The sequence below is a fragment of the Oryx dammah genome, unplaced genomic scaffold (genome assembly GCF_014754425.2).
Source record: "Oryx dammah isolate SB20612 unplaced genomic scaffold, SCBI_Odam_1.1 HiC_scaffold_19, whole genome shotgun sequence".
NCBI lineage: Eukaryota > Metazoa > Chordata > Mammalia > Artiodactyla > Bovidae > Oryx > Oryx dammah.
In genome coordinates, this window is record NW_024070203.1 from 50331787 (window position 1) to 50358845 (window position 27059).

The 27059-nt window shown below is 38.9% G+C and overlaps 1 pseudogene; it reads right to left on the reverse strand.

Annotated features, from left to right (window-relative positions):
* On the reverse strand, nucleotides 1-25885 carry LOC120878815 (annotated as a pseudogene).
* Nucleotides 25886-27059: the final 1174 nt, after the last annotated feature.

Below are 27059 nucleotides of genomic sequence, written 5' to 3' on the forward strand. Positions count from 1 at the left end.
TCAGTGAGTCTCCTTGTTCACCTCTAGGTGACTTCCTTAATATCTTACCAGATGATCCAAATCTTCTTTAAAAGGATCATAGCCTTGTTCCTTTAAACAACGTAGTGCCCAGAAAAGCTGGTCCAGGGGAGGAAATTCTTTCCAAGGAACCTACTCCCAACTTTCATTCTTTTCAGGCTCTGCATTCCTTGGTTCTAAATCATGAGTCAGGTCCACCTCTCCCTTCATTAAAATAGTGACAAATGGTAATTCTCTTTCTCAACAAAAGAATTCACAACCGAGACAAAGTGAACATTTTTCAGGTGAAGAGCTTCTTCTCCCCAGGTTTCTCTTTAAGCACATTCTTCCCAGCTTTCACTGAGCTCCAAGTGGCCCCCAGGAAGTTGGAAACTGCTGGCTCCAAACGACCCTTTCCTCCACCCCAGGAGGACACAGTGAGGATGCCTGCAGCTGGCCATCACTGCTCCTACTCTGACTCCCAGGCACTGCCTCCGTGGCTCCACATGGCCGTCATCAAGCCTTCACCAGTGTTTTTAATGTTCCATATAACCCCCCAAATGTTCGCACTGAAAAAAACTTGTATTCAGTTTGCTAACATATAGAACTTATTTTATTTGTAGAATATTTAGAAAAATGCCATTCAAATTACAGGCATAATATTTGTTTAATATTTATGTGTGGTTTTTAACCTAAAATAAAATTTTGAAATTTTATATTCCAGTTTGAGTGACAATAAAGGCTTAGTACCATGAATATTTTTCCACTCTGTTTTTCATTTTTATTCTCTACTTTTGGCTTATTTGGACAAAATAAACAGTTTCTAAATGCATGATTAATCATTCCATTTGGAAGATTCATTTAAAATTTTTTTCTCTCAAACATGTTAAAACAAAAAATTCTAGGAGACCTATTTTTCTTATGATAATAAGACATCACAGAGAAATCTAAGCTGTTTTTAACCTTAAATTCGTTCCCACTGCTAGTCATATTTTAATGGCTGAGGTAATAGATTCATCTTTGTGCTTTCACACTCCAGTGGCTAGCACAATGGTTGGCATGTCCTTGTTGTTCAGTAAATATTTGTTGAACTGAGTTGAAATGAATCAAGTTGTAAATATTTTCTGGTCACATGAGTGAAACTAAGAAATACACAACTTTTCTTGGTTGAGTTTAGGAGCTATTCTGATACTAATAATTAAACATTAGCCTTTGCATTGCATTTTGAAATTTGAGTTGAGGTCAGTAACCACATATAACCTGTTTCTTTTTGGAATAGATGATGAAAAAATTTCAACTCTTGCCAACTTGTTTTGGAAAGGAAATATGTAGATATAATAAAAGTAGAGAAAGAAGTATTGTACCCATTTTGAAACTATTGATTCCTAATTAAAATACTGCATGTTAAAACTTGTCAGTCTTTACTCAGCACAGTATGATGACATGAAGCCCTACCTTGAAGACATAAGAATTCTTAAAATCAAACTGCTGTACTACTGTACTGTGGATCAAAGGTCACTCTATAAGCTTTTACCCTAAAGGGATAAAACACTCCTCAAGTGCTTTCAGTCTCATTTGCTGGCATTCTGTATTCAACAAGCAGCCTTAAGTGTACCTAGGCATTGTTTCTTAGGCATTTAATTTATTCTGGGAAAGGCTGTCTTTCATTATAGAAACAAATATTTTGATCATTAGTATGGCATTGTAAATGAGGATATTAAAATTATTACTAGGAAAAACAGAATTTAAAGAAGCTAATATCCTCTCTTGATATTTCTGAGTTATAATGCTTTTCTTATAGGATGACTTCTACCAAAATTTGAAAGTTAATAAAGCACAGTTAATAAAGCTAATAAAGGTTGCAAAGAGTCGGACATAGCGACTGAACAACAACAAAGGACAGTTATTAGTGATGAGTTCTTTTCTTTATATGTGTCTGTAATCAGATTAGTGAATTTGAAGTGAGGATTTCTCCTGTGTACTTTTGAAAAGGTAATGCCAAGATATTAAACTATATTGTTCTCAGCGACATTTTTCAAAAAAAACTTAATCATCACCTTTCAAAAGAGCACTCAAGGCTTTAACTGGTTATACTCAGAACATAAACAGTCGTACGTCTGAGCCGAGTGCATATCTAATTCAGTCTTTGAATTTAATATACTTCATATGTGAAAAAATTCATTTGTTTACATGGGGAAAGAATAGAGCAACCTAATACAAAATTATAGAATGTAAACCTTGTAATAGACTTGACTTTATTCTCCAACATCTTGGCATGAGGTCAGCTTTGCTTATTATGATTGGCGCAGGTCATAAACTGGCAAGTTAGCCTAGTGAGACTGGAGTAAATCTAGCTGTTTACATCATTAAATTTTGAATGATGGCATATTTCTACACTTCTCTACCAACTTTGCCTTTGATAAACAATTCTTAAGATCAATAATTTGTTAACTGTGACAATCAGGAATGAATCCAGAGACACTAATTCCATATGATTTATTTTACGCCAAATTCTCAAGCTCTCCTAGGGGGACTGTGAGTTATTAGTGTGTATTAAAAGCAAAAACTGAATACAGTAGATTTCCAGTGAGCACTGAGTTCACTCCAAAAGCTTATATAAACGTTCTCATTAAATTGCAACTCTACAGCCGTACTAGAGAACTGTTTTATTTAATTCCAAGGCCACCTTTCCAATGGCTGGCATATCTATCCCCAGGCTAAGGGCCTTAAGGTTAAGTTTACACCTTGAAAAACATAATTAAAATGATAAAATGAACAAGTCTTCCGGTCAGTTCTCCAAAAATCATTAATTAAAACAATCAGTCCCATAGCAACCTTGGATTGGATTCATATTCTAAGGTGAGGTTTACCAAGGCTAGAACTGAAAAATGCCTTAAAATTCACACATTTGACTGGTAAAAAATTGTTGGCTTTAGAATTAGATAAATGGAGGTTTGAAGGCTAGCCTTGCTACCTTTTGGCTGTGTGATTTGGAACAAATTATTTATCCTCTCTAAGCCTCAGATTATACTTTCCGGTGTTGTTCTGAGTATATGTAAAATAGAGTATGAAATTGCCTAATAAAATGTATGGCATAGTGTACATACTTTATCCTGTGTACTGTCAGTCTTTTCTCATGATAAAATGATTTACTTGAGGACACAGATTTTCATCTTTTGGGTTAAATGCTGTACCAGAATACCATGAACATTCTGCCACATAAGAATGCTCAGTAAGTAGTCACTGAAATTAGAATAAGTCTCTATATCCTCATTGCTAAAATGGGAGAGGAAATAATTTGCTGTATAATATTTAAAGCTGTATAGTATTTTTTTCCTATTATGGGGCATTTAATTTATTCCCAAAGTTTTAGGATATGTGTTTGTACATCAGCATATTTTGTGGCGTAAATTTTAAAATTCTGTTTCAGATGATTACCTAACTATGAATGAGTTTGTGTAGGATTATCACACCAAAATAAATTGATATTTTAAGGCTTTTAGTAATGTAACAAAATGTAATTCCAAAAATATTATATTAATTTATACTCTCAAGATAGTGCATGAGAATATTTGTTTAACCACATCAGTCTCATCAGAAATGAGTATTCTCATTTAAAAAATTTTGATATTGTGGGACAATTTAATTTCATTATCTCTAGCTATCTTTGATTTTATAACTATCATGTTATGAAGAAGTTTGTCTTAAAAATCCTAACTATCCAATCATTGGGCTTTCTTGATTGCTCAGTGGTAAAGAATCAGCCTGTGGTGCAGGAGATCGGAAGACAAGGGTTTGATCCCTGGGTTGGGAAGATCTCCTAAAGGAGGAAATGGCAACCCACTCCAGTACTCTTGGCCTGGGAAATCTCATGGACAGAGGAGTCTGGCAGGCTATAGTCCATGGAGTCACAAAAGAGTCAGACATGTCAGAGGCACCAAGCACAAATTCAGTCATTGCTCAGTAAGGAGTAACTGAATCAGTGAGTGAATTAAGTACTATATCCCAGCATGGAGTCTTATGTCAGCAATTTAAAATATTGGATTTTTCAGACATAATCTTCTCCAAGTACATTGAATTATTACTTTCAAATGAATTGTAAGAATTATGTGTTGTAAACATTATACTCACAAGACTTTAGGAGTATTTCTCATAAAGATAGGATGATAAGTAATAGGAATTAAACTATAATAGGAAGTAAACAGTGTGCTATTGGAGAAAGGAAACGCCTAGGAGGATGGAAATACCAGCTTTGATTTGGATCTTGAAATAAGATCACAGTGGTAAAAGAAATGTTCACTGGTAGAGAAAAGGACTTCCTTGGAAGATAATGGAGAAGGAAATGGTAACCCACTCCAGTATTCTTGCCTGGAGAATCTCATGGATGGAGAAGCCTGGTAGGCTACAGTCCACAAGGTTGGAAAGAGTGGGACACGACTGAGCGACTTCACTTTCTTTCTTTCTTGGAAGATGAACCAAGGGTGTCAGATTAGGAGCAGGTTACAAGAGATTAAAAAGAGAAGATTCCGTTATTAAACTAAATGTATAGTTTTCTTCAAACTATGAATAACTATCAAAGCTGTTTCACCACCAAGTGGATTTTATCATTTGTAGTTTCAAAAGTTAACTCTGGCAACAGTGTATAGAAAGACACCGGGCTAAAGAGAGAGCCTGAATGTATAGATGAAGAGTTGGATTCAAATTTCTAACTGAAGTTAAGACAGTCTTTTCTATCTTAAAAACAACACCAACAAACCACCCTTTATTAACAACATTTTTAAAAAAGACTACCTGACATGACTAGCTTCTCTTAATCTGCAGTGTATTTATAAGCAATATGCAAGTATTTATCTCTTATGTCACTTTGCTATGATGTTAAAAGATACCCTGAACTTGTACCTGAATCAGAGTGTAGAAAATGCATGATTTAGGCTTTCTATGACAATCTTTATAGTTTCTGACAAACTGTGGCTTGTCCTGAGAACTCTTGTTTTTTTCTTTGATAACAACAGCAAACCTTCAAAATTGCACAAATACAGTTTATAATGTTTATGTAAGAAGTCGTATGGGATAGTTTCTTAGATTTTAACACTTATGTCATTAAAATAACTTTTAAGAAATTTCCTAAATGTTCCTATTAGAAATTCTTATCATTTTGGTCTTGCTCTTTCTCTATATCTTGTCAAGTAGATTTTATGCATTCAGTTGTGCAGCTAAAAGCGTATAATTAAAGAGGAGTAATTTCAACAAGTTGTCATTTTTAGGGAAAATAATTTTTAAGCAAGTTTACTGTACATGACTGTATAAACATAAAAGTAGGATACATGCTGCTGTACAAAAACATATTTTGTTAGCTTGTAGGGTGGCCACACAGGCTGACCTGCCTAAATCACTGCAAAATAAAGTCTACTTGTTTTGAACTGATCTACATTGGTTTGTGGCAGTAAATTCATCCACAGTATTAAAAAAACAGAATAGGCTTTACAGTTCATCACCCAACTTGATTTCAAGTTTTCTCTGCTTCTTGATTTTAATCTCTTGGGAGGGTGCCTTACTTTTTGCTGTTATCCAGGTTCCTCCCTCTCAAAGAGATGTGAATAAGGATACTTCTGTACTGCCTTTCCAATAAGGATCCCCATGAGTCTTGTTTGGACGACTCATAGGCACCTTTTATAGTACAGGAAATGCAAGCGAGTGGAGAGGTTAAGGAAACTGTTCAAGGACATTGAGGAAGCTGAAGTCAAAGCTAGAAATAGTGAACAGGCCTTCTCACTTCAAGTCCTTGGCACAACCACCAGATTTCAGTCTCTTTCTGATGTTGAGAAAACAGCCATCCTGGCATCATTCCTTTAAATTAATTTCCATCTTAAGAAAGCAAGCATATAACAATGGACTTTAAAAGGAAAATAAAGCCCAGAGCAGAAGATATAACTAAACTTGAATTAGTTATTACCCTTTTAAAATTTTTCCTCCTGTACCCAATCATTGGTTACAAGAGCCAAAGGTAAAAATTTAGATCAAGAGACAATTTGTAATGGTGCAGGTGGGATGGCATAAGTGGGACTGCATTGACATTACTTTACCCAACTCAGTTCATCATGTATCCTTCAAAGAGTTATCCTGTTCCAGGAACTGCATGAAAGCTACAAACACGGGTTAGACATTGTCCCTACCTTTGAGGAGCTGATATTTTACCAGGAGAGACACACATAAAAACATACATATATACATATGACAGTAAAGTCTATGAGGTGTTAATATTGAGGATTATATAGAGCATTATACACATTAAGAGAAGGGGTTCGGAATTTAACATAAAATAAGCTGTGGGTCAAGGGATTGCTCTCTTAGGGAAAGGATGCTTGGGGGTTGAGCTTTGAAGGATTCTCATTGTGGCCAAAGAAAAAGTCAGAAGAGAACACAAATAAAAGGAATAATATTTATGGATGCAAAAAGATGTGAATTGCACCTTCATAGAAAGGATTATTAGAAGAAGGCAATGGCATTCCACTCCAGTACTCTTGCCTGGAAAATCCCATGGACAGGGGAGCCTGGTAGGCTGCAGTCCATGGAGTCGCTAAGAGTCAGACACGACTGAGCGACTTCACTTTCACTTTTCCCTTTCATGCACTGGAGAAGGAAATGGCAACCCACTCCAGTGTTCTTGCCTGGAGAATTCCAGGGATGGGGGAGCCTGGTGGGCTGCCGTCTATGGGGTTGCACAGAGTCGGACATGACTGAAGCGACTTAGCAGTAGCAGCAACAGAAAGGATTATTGTCTAATAATCTGAGAATGTAGATGCAGTGGGTTGTAAAAACTGAAATGAGAGAGCTAGGAAGAGATGGGAAAAAATATCTTGCTTAAATCCCTACAAGAAAATCCTTTTAGGAATGGCAGACAATTCAGTTCAGTTCAGTCCAGTCACTCAGTCATGTCCGACTCTTTGTGACCCAAAGGACAGCAGCACGCCCGGCCTCCCTGTCCGTCACCAACTCCCAGAGTTTACCAAAGTCATGTCCATTGAGTCAGTGATGTCAACCAACCATCTCATCCTCTGACATTTGCTTCTCCACCTGACCTCAATCTTTCCCAGCTTCAGAGTCTTTTCCAATGAGTCAGCTCTTTGCATCAGGTATACAAAGTATTGGAGTTTCACCTTCAACATCAGTCCTTCCAGTGAACACCCAGGACTGATCTCCTTTAGGATGGACTGGTTGGATCTCCTTGCAGTCCAAGGGGCTCTCAACAGTCTTCTCCAATACCACAGTTCAAAAGCATCAATTCTTTGGTGCTCAGCTTTCTTCACAGTCCAACTCTCACATCCATACATGACCACTGGAAGAACCATAGCCTTGACTAGAGGGACCTTTGTTGGCAAAGTAATGTCTTTGCTTTTTAATATGCTGTCTAGGTTGGTCATACGTTTCCTTCCAAGGAGTAAGTGTCTTTTAATATCATGGCTGCAATCACCATCTGCAGTGTTTTTGGCCCCCCCCCCCCCGCCAAAATAAAGTCTGTCACTGTTTCCACCGTTGCCCTATCTATTTGCCTTGAAGTGATGGCACCACTCTATCTGATAGATAGAGTGCCTGATGAACTATGGAATGAGGTTCGTGATATTGTACAGGAGACAGGGATCAAGACCGTCCCTATGGAAAAGAAATGCCAAAAAAGCAAAATGGCTGTCTGGGGAGGCCTTAAAGATAGCTTTGAAAAGAAGAGAGGTGAAAAGCAAAGGAGAAAAGGAAAGATATAAGCATCTGAAGGCAGAGTTCCAGAGAATAGCAAGAAGAGATAAGAAAGCCTTCTTCAGTGATCAATGCAAAGAAATAGAGGAAAAGAACAGAATGGGAAAGACTAGAGATCTCTTCAAGAAAATTAGAGATACCAAGGGAAGATTTCATGCAAAGATGGGCTTGATAAAGGAAAGAAATGGTATGGACCTAACAGAAGCAGAAGATATTAAGAAGAGGTGGCAAGAATACACAGAACTGTACAAAAAAGATCTTCATGACCCAGATAATCATCTAGAGCCAGATGTCTTGGACTGTGAAGTCAAGTGGGCCTTAGAAAGCATCACTACGAACAAAGCTAGTGGAGGTGATGGAATTCCAGTTGAGCTGTTTCAAATCCTGAAAGATGATGCTGTGAAAGTGCTGCACTCAATATGCCAGCAAATTTGGAAAACTCAGCAGTGGCCACAGGACTGGAAAAGGTCAGTTTTCATTCCAATTCCAAAGAAAAGCAATGCCAAAGAATGCTCAAACTACCACACAATTGCACTCATCTCACATGCTAGTAAAGTAATGCTCAAAATTCTCCAAGCCAGGCTTCAGCAATACATGAACCGTGAACTTCCTGATTTTCAAGCTGGTTTTAGAAAAGGCAGAGGAACCAGAGATTGAATTGCCAACATCCGCTGGATCATGGAACAAGCAAGAGAGTTCCAGAAAAACATCTATTTCTGCTTTATTGACTATGCCAAAGCCTTTGACTGTGTGGATCACAGCAAACTGTGGAAAATTCTGAAAGAGATGGGAATACCAGACCACCTGACTGCCTCTTGAGAAACCTGTATGCAGGTCAGGAAGCAACAGTTAGAATTGGACCTGGAACAACAGACTGGTTCCAAATAGGAAAAGGAGTATGTCAAGGCTGTATATTGTCACCCTGCTTATTTAACTTCTATGCAGACTACATCATGAGAAATGCTGGACTGGAAGAAACACAAGCTGGAATCAAGATTGCTGGGAGAAATATCAATAACCTCAGATACGCAGATGACACCACCCTTATGGCAGAAAGTGAAGAGGAACTAAAAAACCTCTTGATGAAGGTGAAAGGGGAGAGTGAAAAAGTTGGCTTAAAGCTCAATATTCAGAAAAAGAAGATCATGGCATCTGGTCCCATCACTTCATGGGAAATAGATGGGGAAACAGTGGAAACAGTGTCAGACGGTTTTTTTGGGGGGGGGCTCCAAAATCACTGCAGATGTTGACTGCAGCCATGAAATTAAAAGATGCTTACTCCTTGGAAGAAAAGTTATGACCAACCTAGATAGTATAATCAAAAGCAGAGACATTACTTTGCCGACTAAGGTCTATCTAGTCAAGGCTATGGTTTTTCCTGTGGTCACGTATGGATGTGAGAGTTGGACTGTGAAGAAGGCAGAGTGCCAAAGAATTGATTCGTTTGAACTGTGGTGTTGGAGAAGACTCTTGAGAGTCCCTTGGACTGCAAGGAGATCCAACCAGTCCATTCTGAAGGAGATCCGCCCTGGGATTTCTTTGGAAGGAATGATGGAAAAGCTGAAACTCCAATACTTTGGCCACCTCATGCGAAGAGTTGACTCATTGGAAAAGACTCTGATGCTGGGAGGGGTTGGGGTCAGGAGGAGAAGGGGACGACAGAGGATGAGATGGCTGGATGGCATCACTGACTCGATGGATGTGACTCTGAGTGAACTCCGGGAGTTGGTGATGGACAGGGAGGCCTGGCGTGCTGCGATTCATGGGGTTGCAAAGAGTCAGACACAACTGAGCAACTGAACTGAATTGAACTGATGGGGCCAGATGCCATGATCTTAGTTTTCTGAATGTTGAGTTTTAAGTCCGCTTTTTCACTCTCCTCTTTCACTTTCATCAAGAGGTTCTTTAGTTCTTCTTCTCTTTTTGCCATAGGGTGGTGTCATCTATATCTACATATCTGCAGTTATTGATATTTCTCCAGGCAATCTTGATTCCAGCTTGCAGTTCATCTGGCCCAGTGTTTCTCATGATGTACTCTGCATATAAGTTAAATAAGCAGGGTGACAATGTACCTTGATGTACTCCTTTTCCCATTTGGAACCAGTCTGTTGTTCCATGTCTAGTTCTAACTGTTGCTTCCTGACCTGCATACAGGTTTCTCAAGAGGCCGGTCAGGTGGTGTGCTATTCCCATCTCTTGAGAATTTTCCACAGTTTATTGTGACCCACACAGTCAAATGCTTTGGTATAGTCAATAAAGCAGAAGTAGATGTTTTTCTGGAACTCTCTTGCTTTTTCCATGATCCAGCAGATGTTGGCAATTTGCTCTCTGGTTCCTTTTCTAAATCCAGCTTGAACACCTGAAGTTCATGGTTCATGTATTGCTGAAGCCTGGCTTGGAGAATTTTGAGCTTTACTTTACTATCATGTGGATGAGTGCGATTGTGTGGTAGTTTGAGCATTCTTTGGCATTGCTTTTCTTTGGAATTGGAATGAAAACTGACCTTTTCCAGTCCTGAGGCCACTGTTGAGTTTTCCAAATTTGCTGGCATATTGAGTGCAGCACTTTCACAGCATCATCTTTCAGGATTTGAAACAGCTCAACTGGAATTCCATCACCCGTGAGCTTTGTTCGTAGTGATGATGCCTAAGGCATGCTTGGCTTCATATTCCAGGATCTCTGACTCTAGGTGAGTGATCACACCATCATGATTATCATGGTGATGAAGATCTTTTTTGTACAGTCCTTTTATGAATGCTTGCCACCCAAATCACTCTCCTTAGCCCCAAGATTCACATATCCCACTTTTCATTGAAAACGTCTTCATCTGCATATTCCAGAACTTTTTCCCTCTGGATGCTCATCTCTGTCAATGGCAACATCATTAATCCAATTATCAAAGTCAGAAACTAAGAAATCACTGTTGGCCTTCCCTCTCTAGTCCCATGTTCAGTGCATCACCAAATCCTGTTTTTCCTTCCTACCTTTCAATTATTTCCACTGATTCCATTCTCTCTATCAATACCTTTAGTTCAGGACATCATATTTTCCTCCTAAACTATTATAACCTCTTCCTCATTCTGCCTTGAGTCTGTCCCCTTATATACAGTCTGATGTCAACACTGTACACAAATTGGAACATGTCATTAACACCTGCTTAAAGCCTGCCATTTTCCTGCCTGTTTCCTTGGGATAAATTCTAAAGCTCTTTCCATTGCATGTGTGGCTTTTCAGGACCTGGCCACTCTTACCCTTAAATTCATAGCTAGTTTCTTACCATATTTGGTGTTCCTACCACACTGAGACACTTGCAAATCCTTGAATGAGTGTTTATTCTTTCTCTCTCCTCCCTTTCTGTCTCTCTTCTCTGGGCCCTATATTCTTTTTGCTTGCCATGTTCTTAGTTTGTTCTCCTTTATCTCTTTGAATACACAAACACACACACACACACACACACACACACACACACACACACACACTCTAGTGGATACACTAGTGCTCCTTTCCAGATTTTTCTCTTCGGCAGTACTCACCAATACATCTTCTCATGAAACCCTCAATGTCTGTCTGCAAGCAGCTCAATCTAAGATGCATGGTTTGCCTTTTCATGACCAGTTGGGAAGCCTTCCATAATTAAACTTTGAGATACTTAGAGAACCTATAATTGACTTATCTGGTACTTACCAACTTTAAAATAATTACTTTGCTTACCTATCCATAAGCAACTTGAGGCTTCATCTTTAGTTAATATTCCTGATGTCTGTCACTGAGGTACTTGATAATTCTTTTTTTGAATGCCCAAGACCATTTAAATACTGGCGGACCTAAAGATGCCTAAAATGCAGGTTTCCTGAGAATGAGTACCAGTGAACCATATAGCCCTGGTTATTCAATAAAATATGGGAAGAAAAGCACTGGGAAGTATTTGTAATTTTTCTATGTCCTTATCAGATGTTGCTGAATTCCAGAGATTGGGATACTTGAAAAATATATAAATGTAGAAATATATCTACAAAATTAAACATGGGAAAGATTATACTAGAGGTCCTCCCTCTTCCAGAAAACTCACAGCATTATGATACTAGTTAATTATAGAGGCAAACCATGGGTGGTATAAAATCTATATTGTAACTCTGGAATGCTATAGCTGTGGTTCTGTATACAAAGAAATTGGAGTAAATTTACTTTCAAGACAGGCATACAGGCGATTAACCACAATTGGATCTGAGCATGCCTTGAGAATTTCCTTTTACTTCACGTTTACATATATGTAAACAGATATTTTTAACTCAAGGTGTTTATGTAAGATCAGTCAGGGATCACTGATAATGAAAAGTTAAAATTCTAAGTCCTGCATTTCCTGTCTGTAGGTTACAAAATGATCATGGTATTTTGTGGCTTTGTTGTCTGAAAAATTAAAACATTAAGATATAAGAAAATTGTATGTCAGAATAAAAATATTTGAGTAGAAATAAAGAATGCTGGGAGGAATGTACTGAAAATTATGTAGTAATTCATTCCAGGAAAAAATGACTGCTGTTAAAAATAGCATCATTATTTTCAGTTATTGTTATCTATAAAGTACTTTCTATTCAAAACTTATGTCTTTGACAATTTCTTATACATATGTGTTATTGCCTGAGAATTTCAATAATTTAGATGATTTTTATAGTATGTGTATGTGTACGAAAAAGTCGTGTTTTGTTTCTGTGTAATTCTGTTATAGTTACTGTTTTTTTATAAGCCAGTTGCCACTTATAGTTCTATTTATTTTATTTTAGCACACTTAGAACTTGAACCTCATTACCATGGCTCTATGACTGTATGACACTTTTACATAAGAATTTTGCTTATTTTCAGCACCCTGACATACCTGACTTGCATATATTAATCTCATTCATTGGTCTTCACCCTCGAAAACCCATTTTAAATGATTTTCAAGGAGTTCTAGAGGTAGACTGAGGAACATGTGATAACAGTGACTTTTAGTTTAATGATTTATGTAGTTTAATTACAATCATTGTTGAAACAGGGAGCAATAGAACTTTGTTTAATCTGAAGCTTGATTATATTTTGGCAGCTGTTTTATTGTCCATTGTTTAAGGACATGTTAATACCCTTTACCAATGTTGATGTTTTGCCGCTTTGAGTAAAGTGTAGAAAATGTACTTCCATTACATCCTTTAACCCTTCTGAAACATTTTCTCTACATACACTGAGACCCATATCAGGTGGTCTTATAATTTTGCTTCAACAATCAAACATTTAAGAAACTCATGAAACAGGAGAGTCCACTACATTTACCCTGATGTTTAACATTCCTTTCTGAGGTTCCAAGTCTTCTATTAACATTTCCTTTTTGTTCAGAGAATTCCTTTCGAGGCAGATTTGCTAGCAACAAATTCTCTTACGGTTTTCCTTTTGTTTGTTTGTTCTTTCTTTCTTTGAAATGGATTCATGAGGAAGTTAGAAGCATGGCCTAATGTTGATTCGTGCATGCTCAGTTGCTCAGTCATGTCCAACTCTTTGCAACCCCATAGACTGTAGCCTGCTAGGCTCCTCTGTCCATGGAATTTTCCAGGCAACTATACTGGAGTGGGTTGCCATTTCCTTCTGCAGGGGATCTTCCCGACCCAGGTATCGAACCCATGTCTCTTTTACCTCCTGCATCTCCTGCGTTGGTAGATGGGTTCTTTGGCCACCTGGGAAGCCCGAGACAACTTAATGAGGGGCTGTTTTTATAAGCTGATCCAGAAATGGTGGTGGTTTAGTTGCTAAGTCATATCTGACTCTTGTGACCCCATGGACTGTAGCCTACTTGGCACCTATTTCCATGGGATTGTCCCAGCAATAATACCGGTGCGGGTTGTCATTTCCTCCTCTAGGGAATCTTCCCGAACCAGGGATCGAACCTGCATCTCCTGCAGTGCAGGTGGATTCTTCACTCCTGAGCCACCAGGGAAGCCCAGTATTGATTCAGCAGCATTCAAAAGCGTTGTATTGACCACAGACAAAAGATTTCAAAATCAAATTTGAAAAGCACCTTGAGCCAGACTGCCTGGTTTTTAAGTCTCAGGTCCACCATTTACTAGTTATTTGAACTTAGGTAAGTGACTTAATCTCCTTGTGCCTCAGTTTCCTGTTTTTAAAAGATATGAATGGTGTCTGCCTTATAAGGATTAACTAAGTTACTACACGTAAAGCACTTAGAACAGTGGCTTCCCTGGTGGCTCAGTAGTGAAGAATCCGCCTGCCAATGCAGATGTGGGTTTGATCCCTGGGTTGGGAAGATCCCTTGGAGGAGGAAATGGCAACCCACACCAGTGTTCTTGCCTGGGAAATCTCATGGACACAGGAGCCTGGAAGGCTATATCTATGAGGCTGCAAAAGAGTTGGACACGACTTAGTGGCTAAACAACAACAATACTTAGAACAGTGACTGGCATTTGTGGGAAGTAAATGTCAGTGATTGTTTTTATTATTGATGATGGAGCTAGATGCTTGTCAGTGCACCTAAATTACTCAGTTTCCTCTGTTCTGATTTCAGGCTGATGTAAAGTTTAGCTTTATGTGTAGAACTAGTAAATTTGGATAGCGTACTAATCACGTGGAGACACGTATTTCAATGTAATAGAATAACAATTATTGAGAGTTTTTACTTAATTCCCAGTTCACGCCCCAATAAGACTTTGGCAGATTTCTTAAATTCTAAAGTCTCATCATTTTCATTAATAAATAAGTTTGATATGTTCATCTCCTAGCGTTAATGTAAGGATTAAATGAAATAATACACATAGTCTACTAAGCTCTGACCCTGGTGTTTGGCGACGTTTCAATAAGTAGGAAGTCTTGTGCTTATTACTATGCCTCAGGTAACTGTTATATTTGGACATTCTAATTTAAGTTCTTACAGTTCTAAATATTTTTAAATATACCCCCCAATTCTAGGAAAGATCAAGCTTTGTGACTTGTACAATCTCCCAAGGCAATAGAAATAAAAGTAAAAGTAATGAAATGATACCTAATCAAAATTGTAAGCTTTTGCACAGCAGAGAAAACTATAAGCAAAATGAAAAGACAGCCTACAGACTGAGAGAAAATCCTTGCATATGATGCAACCAACAAGGGCTTAATTTCCAGAATATATAAATAGCTCATACAACTCAATAACAACAACAACAAAATACCCTCAAACCCAATCAAGTTGGTTAGCATGGCCATAATTAAAAAGTCTAGAAATAACAAATGCTGGCGAGAGTGAGGAGTAAAGGGAACCTTCCTACACTGTTGGTGCAAAAGTTAACTGGTGCAGCCACTATAGAAAGCAGTGTGAAGGCTCCTCAAAAAACCAAAGATAAAGTTGTCATATCATCCAGTAATTTCCACTCCTGTGTATATATCCTGAGAAAACTCTAATTTTGAAAAAATACATGCACCCCAGTGCTCATAGTAGCACTATTTCAATAGCCAAGACATGGGAGCAACCTAAATGTCCATCAGCAGATGAATAGATAAGTAAGAAGTTGTATACATACACAATGGAATACTGCTTAACCATAAAAAGAATGAAACAGTGCCATCTGCAGCAGCATGGATGGACCTAGAGATTATCATACTGAGTGGAACAAGTCAGGAAGAGAAAGGCAGATATTTTATGATATCACATATGTGGAATCCCAAATATGACACAAATGAACTTATTTACAAAACAGAAACAGACTCACAGACATAGGAAACAAACTTATGGTTTACCAAAGGGGAAGAAGGGTCAGGGAGGGATAAAGTAGGCATTTAAGATGAACAGATTACTTTATTTAAAATAGGTGAAAATGAGGATTTAGTGTTTAGCATAGGGAGCTGTATTCAATATCCTGTGATAAACCATAATGGGAAAGAATATGAAATATAATATATATATATTCACATATATAAGTGAATCACTTTGCTCTATATTAGAAGCTAACATAATATCATAAATCAAATATATTTCAATTTAAAATTGTTTTTTGACCTGAAAAGTTAAGAACCATGTCACAGACTCTGGCAATTTCTTTGGGTAAATTGCCACCATACTAGATAGTATTTAAATTCTCAGTACGATATCACACTTCTAGACACTAGACACCTCCCTATCCCACTGAAGATCAAAGGTTAGAAACTAGACTCTGAAACCAGACAGCAGGATTCCAATTAAATTCTACCAACAGAAGATGGTCATGTGATCTGAGGGAAAGGCATTATTCTCTGGCAGCATCTGTAGGCAGGCATTACAGAGACCAGCAGATAGTATACATCAAGGACTGAAGTCCTCCAGCATGCTCAGTTGCTTCAGTCGTGTCTGACTCTTTGGGACCCCATGGACTGTAACCCACCAGGCTCCTCTTTGCATGGGATTTCTCAGGCAAGAATACTGGAGTGGGCTGCCATTTCCTTCTCCAGGGGATCTTCCTAGACCCAGGGATTGAACCTGTGTCTACTATGTCTCCTGCATTGCAGGAGATTCTTTACTGCTGAGCCAGTCCTCCAGAGAATCACATACTTTGATATGACAGTCAGTCACAATATTGATAGAGAAGACTTCCATGTGGCTTGTTCTTTTCTCAGTTTTCTGAAAACAGCCCTCCTGATCTGATTTCCCTAGTTCTTCTACAGGTTTTGTAAGCATATATTTCTTGTTTTACTCTGCTACTAAAATATCTGTGTGACTTGTGTTTTCATGACTTGACCTATCTGATACAACTCATGCACCCTCTTGATAGAGATTCCTGTGATTTTCTGATTATACAACTTTCACACAGTGGTCCTGCAAACTACAGCAATAATTCTGGTGTAGTAACACTTCCACTAGCAACATGAATATAATACTGTGAAGGTAGAGCATGTTATTTTGAAGCTGGGAGCATCACAGCTGTAACCGATGTGCATACATATTAGTATCTGCACTGTCCTAACCTCCTTTTTATTGTAACAAGATCCCTCCTTTGTATTTTGTTTCACATATATTATTGTGTTGTCTAAAACATTTTGTTTTTAATTATCAAGGTGATTGCTTCTTGTCAGGAAAGCTATGACAAACCTAGACAGTGTGTTGAAAAGGAGAGACATTACTCCGCCAACAAAGGTCCGTATTGTCAAGGCTATGATCTTCCTAGGGGTCACATACGGTTGTAATAGCTGGACTGTAAAAAAGGCAGAATGCCAAAGAATTAAAAAAAAAAAAAAGAATGCCAAAGAATTGATGCTTTTGAACTGTAGCGCTGGAGAAGACTCCTGAAAGTCCCTTGGACAGCAAGGAGATCAAACCAGTCAATCTTATGGGAGATCAACCCTGAATATTCACTGGAAGGACTGATGCTGAAGCTGAAGCTCCAATATTTTGGTCATCTGATGTGAACAGATGACTCATTGGAAAAGTCCTTGATACTGGGAAAGATTGAGGACAGAAGGAGAAGAGGGCATCAGATGATGAGATGGCTGGACACCGTCACCAGTGCAATGAATATGAACTTGGGCAAATGCCAGGATATGGTAAGGGACATGGAGGCCTGGGGTGCTGCAATCCATGGGGTCACAAAGAGTCAGACATGACTGAGGGACTGAACAACAACAATTCTTACTCTCATATTCATCAGATGTTCTTTTACAATGGATTCTTCTTCTTTTTATTTATTTATTTTTTACTGTATAATTTGTTGTTACTATTTAGTTGCTAAGTTGTATACAACTCTTTTTTGACACCAGGGACTCTAACCCACCCAGCTCCACTGTCCATGGGATTTCCCAGGCAAGAATACTGGAGTGGGTTGCCATTCCTTCTCCTGAGGAATCTTCCCAGCTCAAGGATCAAACCCGAGTCTCTTGCATTGACAGGCAGGTTCTTTACCACTGAGCCACCAGGGAAGCCTAAAATATAATTTACATTCAATAAAATGTACCCCACTTTAAGTTCAATATATTTTGGCGAATACTTAGAAACCTCTATGGAAACCTCTACCACAATCAAAATATTAGAATAATTCCATTATCAAAGAATTACCCTGTGTCCTATTGTGATTGATTCCCTTTTCTGCGTCATCTCCTGGTAACCACTGATCTTTCCTCCCGTCACTATAATTTACCTTTCCTAGAATCTGAGTGAACTCCGGGAGTTGGTGATGGACAGGGAGGCCTGGCGTGCTGCAGTTCATGGGGTCGCAAAGAGTCGGACACAACTGAGCAACTGAACTGAACTGAACTGAGAATCGGTTCTTACTGGAGTCAAATAGTATGCAACCTTTTTGCGTGTCACTTGTTTCACTTATCATAATATTCTCAAGATTCCTTCATATTCCTGTGTGTATTAGTGTTTCCTCTCTTAATTATCGAATAGTATTACATTGCCAGTGCAGGAGATGTGGGTTCAATCTCTGGATAGGGAAGATCCCCTGGAGAAGGAAATGGCAACCCACTCTAGTATTCTTGCTTGGAAAATCCCATGGACGCTAGAGTCTGGCGGGTTACAATCCATGGGGTTGCAAAGAGTCAGATATGACTAAGTGACTGAGCATGAACATGATTTCATTGTATGAATATGCTACCTGCTGTTTAACTGTTCACTAATTCATAGACATTTGGTTTATTTCCTGTTTTGGCTGTTAAGGAAAAAAAAAATTGTTATAAATGTTTGGATACATGTCTATGTGTGAGTGTGTTTTATTTCATGGTTGAATACCTAGAAATGTAATGGCTTGCTTGTATATTAGATATATATTTAACATTTTAAGAGGATGCCATACTTTTCCAAAATCGGCTATAATATTTTACATTTTCACCAGCATTGTAACACAACCTTTATCAGCACTTGATAACTGAGCCATTTTAAAGAGTTCAGTGGAAACGAGTTACCTGTTGATAGTCTATATCTTTTCATATCCTTATTAGCTACTTTAAACCTTTTTTAGTGAAGTCTCTGAATCTATGGACCATTTTATTTTTGGAGGTGGGACAGATTCTTTTTTGTGTTTTATTGCTATTGTTGAACAAGTTTTTTTTTTTTTTTCTGTATTGTGGAGACAAGCTATTTATCAGATATGTATTAAGCAAATATTTTCTCTCAGTGGGTAATTTATCTTTTTCTTTTCTTAGGGGTGTTTTTCAAAGAGAAGATTTAACCTTGATGTCAGTCTAGTCCATAGTTGAGCTGGGTCTGAGATTTTGTTAATTTAGTTCTTATGGGTAACCCACAAGTGTCCTGTTTCTCTGGTGGTAGATTGAAGCCACCTTGCTCTGAGTGTAAGGGGTGCGGTGCTGGGGTGTGTTTCTCCACGTTCCTGCTGCACCCTCACCTTTAATTAGACTTTGCCTCATGGGGGATCTCAGCTGTCCTGCCCTACCTGGCAGAAGCCAGTTCTTACTTGTTACTTGGTGTAAGGCTCAAGATCCTTACACATGTGTGTGTCTTGTGTTGGTGACTTTACCCAGTGTCAGAGTGGGTTGTTGCGATGGGGCAAGGTTTTCTACCAGTTTCTTCCCCAGAGGCAGTGAAATTTTGCCTTTGACTGGGGGCACTTCTTCCACTGGTCAAGGACATTTCTTTTTTCTTTTTGGTGAAGTGTAGTTAATTTAAAATATTGTGTAAGTTTCAGGTGTATAGCAAAATGACTCAGTTATATGTATATATTTCAGAATATTTTTTATTATATGTTATTACAAGATATTGATGTAGTTTCCTGTGCTATATATTAAATCCATGATGTTTATTTATTTCATATATTGTAGTGTATTTTATATGTTGTAGTGAATTTCTGTTAATCCTACACTTGTAATTTACTCCATGCCCCTCTTTACCCTGTGGTAACCATAAGTTTGTTTTCTATGTCTGTGAGTGTGTTTCTGTTTTGAAACAGAATCTATACAAATAGATTTATTATTTTTTAGATTTCCCATATAAGTGATATCATATATTTGTCTTTGTCTGACTTACTTCCCATAGTATGATATTCTCTAGGTCCAACCATGTTGCTCCAAATGGCAATACTTCATTCTTTTATGGCTGAGTAGTGTATATACATGTGTGTGTGTATGTATATTGGAGAAGGCAATAGCACCCCACTCCAGTACTCTTGCCTAGAAAATCCCATGGACAGAGGAGCCTGGTAGGCTGCAGTCCATGGGGTCACGAAGAGTCGGACACGACTGAGCGACTTCACTTTCACTTTTTACTTTCATGCATTGGAGAAAGAAATGGCAACCCACTCCAGTGTTCTTGCCTGGAGATCCCCAGGGACAGGGGAGCCTGGTGGACTGCCATCTATGGTGTTGCACAGAGTCGGACACGACTGAAGCGACTTAGCAGCAGCAGCAGCAGCAGTGTATGTATATTATAGTTTTATATATATAGTTTTATAAATATTAAGTTTTATATATATTACACATATATAAAACTTTATCCATTCATCTGTTGATGGACACTAGTTTATTTCCATGTTTTGGTAATTGTAAATAGTGCTGCTAAATGGGGTGCCTGTATCTTTTCAGATTAGAGTTTTTGTCTCCTTTGAATATATGCCCAGGAGTACCTAAAAGAAGCAGACGATATTAAGAAGAGGTGGCAAGAATGCACAGAAGAACTATACAAAAAAAGATCTTTCTAACCCAGATAACCACGATGGTGTGATCACTCACCTAGAGCCAGACATCCTTGATTGCAAAGTCAAGTGGGCCTTAGGAAGTATCATTACCAACAAAGCTAGTGGAAATGATGAAATTCCAGTTGAGCTATTTCATATCCTAAGTTCAGTTCAGTTCAGTCGCTCAGTCCTGTCTGACTCTTTGAGACCCCATGAACCGCAGCACACCAGGTCTCCCTGATCATGACCAACTCCCGGGGTCCACCGAAACCCATGTCCATTGAGTCAGTGATGCCTTCCAACCATCTTGTCCTCTGTCGTCCCCTTCTCCTCCTGCCCTCAATCTTTCCAGCATCAGGGTCTTTTCAAATGAGTCAGCTCTTCGCATGGGGTGGCCAAAGTATTGGAGTTTCAGCTTCAGCATCAGTCCTTCCAATGAATACCCAGGACTGATCTCCTTTAGCATGGACTGGTTGGATCTCCTTGTAGTCCAAGGGACTCAAGAATCTTCTCCAGCACCACAGTTCAAAAACATCAATTCTTCGGTGCTGAGCTTCCTTCACAGTCCAACTCTCATATCCATACATGACCACTGGAAAAATCATAGCCTTGACTAGACGGACCTTTGTTGACAAAGTGATATCTCTGCTTTTTAATATGCTGTCTAGGTTGATAGATGATGCTGTTAAAATGCTGCACTCAATATGCCAGCAAATTTGGAAAACTCAGCAGTGGTCACAGGCCGGAAAAGGTCAGTTTTCATTCCAATCTCAAAGGAAGGCAATGCCAAAGAATGTTCAAACTACTGCACAGTTGCACCCATCTCACACGCTAGCAAAGTAATGCTCAAAATCCTTCCAAGCTAGGCTTCAACAGTATGTGAACCGAGAACTTCCAGATGTTCAAGATGAGTATAGAAAAGGCAGAGGAACCAGAGATCAAATTGCCAGCATCCAGTGGATCATCAAAAAAGCAGGAGAGTTCCAGAAAAACATCTACTTCTGCTTTATTGACTATGCCAAAGCCTTTGACTGTCTGGATTAAAACAAACTGTGGAAAATTCTTAAAGAGATGGGAATACCAGACAGACCACCTTACCTGCCTCCTGAGAAATCTGTAGGCAGGTCAAGAAGCAACAGAACTATACATGGAACAACAGACTGGTTCCAAATAGGAAAAGGAGTATGTCAAGGCTGTATATTGTCACCCTGCTTTTTTAACTTATATGGAGAGTACATCATGGGACCTGCTGGGCTGCGTGTAGCCCAGGCTGGAATCAAGATTGCCAGGAGAAGTATAAATAACCTCAGACATGCAGATGACACCACCCTTATGGCAGAAAGTGAAGAGGAACTAAAGAGCCCCTTGATGAAAGTGAAAGAATAGAGTGAGTGAAAAAGCTGCTTAAAACTCAACATTCAGAAAGCTAAGATCATGGCATCTGGTCCCATCACTTCATGACAGATAGATGGGGAAACAGTGGAAACAGTGACAAACTTTATTTTCTTGGGCTCCAAAATCACTGCAGATGGTGACTGCAGCCATGAAATTAAAAGACGCTTGCTCCTTGGAAGAAAAGTTATGACCAACCTAGATAGCATATTCAAAAGCAGGACATTACTTTGCCAACAAAGGTCCATCTAGACAAGGCTATGGTTTTTCCAGTGGTCATGTATGGATGTGAGAGTTGGACTGTGAAGAAAGCTGAGTGCCAAAGAATTGATGCTTTTGAACTGTGGTGTTGGAAATGACTCTTGAGAGTCCCATGGACTGCAAGGAGATCCAACCAGTACATCCTAAAGGAAATCAATCCTGAGTATTCATTAGAAGGACTGATGCTGAAGCTCCAATATTTTGGCCACCTGATGCAAAGAACTGACTCCTTGGAAAAAACCCTGATACTGGATAAGATTGAAGACAGGAGGAAAAGGGGATGACAGAGGATGAGATGGTTAGATGGCATCACTGACTCAATGGACATGAGTTTGAGCAAGCTCTGGGAGTTGGTAATGGACAGGGAAGCCTGGCATGCTACAGTCCATGGGATCACAGAGTCTGACACGGCTGAGTGACTGGACTGACCTGAGCTGAGGGTTGCTGGATCATATGGTAGCTGTATTTTTACTTTTTAAAGGAACCTCCATGTGTTTTCCATAGTAACTGTGCCAGTTTTCATTCATACTAACAGTGTACAGGGTTCCTCTTTCTCCACATTCTCTTCAGCATTTGTTAGTTGTAAATTTTTTATGCTGGCCATTCTGACTGGTGTGAGGTGATACATCATGGTTTTGTTTTACATTCCTAAATGTCTGTATAGTCAATGGTATGTTTTTTCCAGTAGTCGTGTATGACTGTGATAGTTGGACCATAAAGAAGGCTGAATGCCAAAGAATTGATGCTTTCAAACTGTGTGGTGGTGGAGAGGACTCTGGAGAGTCCCTTGAATTACATGGAGATCAAACCAGTCAATCCTCAAGGAAATTAACCCTGAATATTCATTAGGAGGACTGATGCTGAAGCTGAAGCTCCAATACTTTGGCCATTCGATGAAAAGAGCCAACTCATTGGCAAAGACCCTGATGGTGGGAAAAATTGAGGGCAGGAGGAGAAGAGGGTGGCAGAGTATGGTATGGTTGGATGATACCATCACCTCAATGGACATGAGTTTCAACAAACTCTGGTAGATAGGACAGGGAAGCCTGGCATGCTGTAGACCATGGAGTCACAGAGTCAGACACAACTGAAAGACTGAACAACAACAATAAGTAGTGGTCTTGAGAACCTTTTCAGTGCCTGTTGACCATTAGGCATGTTTTCTTTGGAGAATGTCTATTTAGAGCTTCTGCCCATTTTTTGATTAGGGTATTTTTTTTGTTTTTTTGTTTGATATTGAGTTGTATGAGTTGTTCGTATAATTTGGGAATTAAACCATTGTTGATTGCATTGTTTGCAAATATTTCTTTGCATTCTACAGGTTGTTTTTTTTTTCATTTTGTTTGTGGTTTCTTCTGCTGGCAAAAGCTTATAAGTTTGGTTAGATCCCATTTATTTAGTTTTGCTTTTATATCTTGCCTTAGAAGAGTGATCTGGGAAAACATTACTATGATATATGTCAGAGAATCTTTTGCCTATGTTCTCTTCTAGAAGTTTTATGGTATCATATCTTATATTTAAGTTTCTAAACCATTTTGAGTCTATTGTTATATGTGGTGTGAGAGAATGTTCTAATGTTTGTTGATTTACATGAGGTTGTCCAGTTTTCCCATCATCACTTGCTGAAGAGACTGTCTTTTTTCTATGTGTATGCTTCTCTTCTTTGTTGAAGATTAATTGACTGTAGGTGTATGAGTTTATTTCTGGCTTCTCTATTCTATTCCATCAATCTGTGTGTCTTTTGTGCCAAATACCATGCTGTTTTGATTACCATCAGTTCAGTTCAGTCGCTCAGTCGTGTCTGACTCTTTGCGACCCGTGAATCACAGCACGCCACGCCTCCCTGTCCATCACCAACTCAGAGTTCACACAGACTCACATCCATCGAGTCAGTGATGCCATCCAGCCATCTCATCCTCTGTCGTCCCCTTCTCCTCCTGCCCCCAGTCCCTCCCAGCATCAGAGTATTTTCCAATGAGTCAACTCTTCGCATGAGGTGGCCAGAGTACTGGAGTTTCAGCTTTAGCATCATTCCTTCCAAAGAAATCTCAGGGCGGATCTCCTTCAGAATGGACTGGTTGGATCTCCTTGCAGTCCAAGGGACTCTCAAGGGTCTTCTCCAACACCACAGTTCAAAAGCATCAATTCTTCGGCACTCAGCCTTCATCACAGTCCAACTCTCACATCCATACATGACTACTGGAAAAACCATAGCCTTGACTAAATGGGCCTTAGTTGGCAAAGTAATGTCTCTGCTTTTGAATATGCTATCTAGGTTGGTCATAACTTTTCTTCCAAGGAGTAAGTGTCTTTTAATTTCATGACTGCAGTCACCATCTGCAGTGATTTTGGAGCCCCCCAAAATAAAGTCTGACACTGTTTCCACTGTTTCCCCATCTATTTGCCATGAAGTGATGGGACCAGATGCCATGATCTTCATTTTCTGAATGTTGAGCTTTAAGCCAACTTTTTCACTCTCCTCTTTTACTTTCATCAAGAGGCTTTTTAGTTCCTCTTCACTTTTTGCCATAAGGGTGGTGTCATCTGCATATCTGAGGTGATTGATATTTCTCCCGGCAATCTTGATTCCAGCTTGTGCTTCTTCCAGCCCAGCGTTTCTCAGGATGTACTCTGCATATAAGTTAAATAAGCAAGGTGACAATATACAGCCTTGACGTACTCCTTTTCCTATTTGGAACCAGTCTGTTGTTCCATGTTCAGTTCTAACTGTTGCTTCCTGACCTGCATACAGATTTCTCAGGAGACCGGTCAGGTGGTCTGGTATTCCCATCTCTCTCAGAATTTTCCACAGTTTATTGTGATCCACACAGTCAAAGGCTTTCGCATAGTCATTAAAGCAGAAGTAGATGTTTTTCTGTAACTCTCTTGCTTTTTCCATGATCCAGCTGATATTGGCAATTTGATCTCTGGTTCCTCTGCCTTTTCTAAAACCAGCTTGAACATCTGGAAGTTCACGGTTCATGTATTGCTGGAGCCTGACTTGGAGAATTTTGAGCATTACTTTACTAGCATGTGAGATGAGTGCAATTGTGCGGTAGTTTGAGCCTTCTTTGGCATTGCCTTTCTTTGGGATTGGAATGAAAACTGACCTTTTCCAGCCCTGTGGCCACTGCTGAGTTTTCCAAATTTGCTGGCATATTGAGTGCAGCACTTTCACAGCATCATCTTTCAGGATTTGAAACAGCTCAACTGGAATTCCATCACCTCCCCTAGCTTTGTTGTAGTGATGCTTTCTAAGGCCCACTTGACTTCACATTCCAGGATGTCTGGCTCTAGATGAGTGATCACACCATCATGATTATATGGGTCATGAAGATCTTTTTTGTAGCTTTGTAATATTGTTGAAGCCTGGGAGAGTTCTGTTTCTAGCTAAGTTCTTTTTCCTCAGGTTTGCTTTAGCAATTCTGGGTCTTTTGCTGTTACCTATACATATTAGGATTATTTGTTCTATTTCTATGAAAAATGTCGTGGGTAATGTGATAGGGATTGCATTAAGTCTTGCTTTGTGTAGTAAGGCCATTTCATTATCAAGTCTGGCAGTTGTAGGTTTCTTGCTCTTCCTTCAAGAGCAAGTGGTTTTCCATTTGTACTGAAGGTGTCCACAGTGCCAGTAGCATTCAAGCTTGTGGTCAAGTGACTGCTAGTCTCTTCTTGGAACTGTCAGGGCCCAAGGTCAGATAGGCTTCTTTTGGTTCACCCACTTCCCCCTCTAATCTTAGCAGTGTTGCTCATCTGCACAGCTGGCACACCCAATGCTTTGCCTTGCTCTTGCCTCCAGTCTTCCTCTCAGGCGCCTGGTGGAGGTCTGTGGGGAATGGTTGGCAGTGGGTGTGGACTCACCTTGTAGCTGGGGCCATGGAGATTTTAAACTATCCTGGGCCAACACAGCCTTTAAGATACTGGTAAAATTTTAATTTTTTTTCTTTTGCCTCCTCTTCCTTTCATGTTATGTTAAGATCTCCTCTTGGAGGGGCTTGCCATGCTTGTGACTGTGAGACAATTGGTTGATTTGTGACCTTAGGTCTCTGAGCAGCTCCAAAAATTATGGTACATTCTCCTCCAGGATGGGAGTGACTTCCTCTCTGCCTGATTATACATCCTAAGTCCAATGAGCTTTTAAACAAGTGTCTCCTAAACAAAAAGCAGTCTCTAAGTCCCACATCTCTTGCCACTGACTTATGACTCTCATTCCCTCATAGCCATATTTTTTTTGCATGTGAAGATTAAATGAAAAATAAAGTTTGTAAAATTCAGCACACAACTAATGGTAACTTTTAATATCATTGTTAAATAAATAGTGGCCTAGGTTTAAACAGAAGTAACCCTACTTACATGGTCTTTTCATTCCAAACATGGAATCATTCTCGTTAAAAGCATTTTTTTTTTACTATTTGTATGTATTATTAGATTGAAATGTAACAGTGCAGGAAACATTAAGATAAAAAAGTATATGATTACACTTGATCTTTACAATATGCTGTCATTAGGCATGTTGGGGCAAATAATAACATCAAGAGAATATACTGGCCCCAATATTCATATTAATAAAAGATGTACATTTTTAAGAAGAAATTTATTCATGTTTTTCAGGACATAAGGAACATATCTCAAAGAGAAGTTGGAAAAATTTGCACAACTAAAGATTTGCTGAAGTAAAAATGCTTTCTTTGGAATTAAAAGTTAGCCAATCTATTTATCTCTAGGAACAATGCTCAGTAGGAAATAATAAATGCAAATTTCATTTTATAATCCATTCAGGATTTAGAAGTTTGGTTTGGGGCATATTTAAATGTTTAATTAGGAAAGGAAATTTTCAAGCATCAGCTTTTTGTTTTTAATAACCATTTCTATTTCATTTGGCAACATAGAGCATTTTTTTCCTTTTTTCCTAGCTGCTAAGTCTGGTTTCCAAGCTCTATTCCAGAGAATTATTTTAGGCATAAATTCCTGTAACCTTTAAATTTTTTTGTGAATAAGTTTCAATTCAAAATTTTAGAAAGCCAGCATAAGCCTTTTAGATTTAGTTTTCAC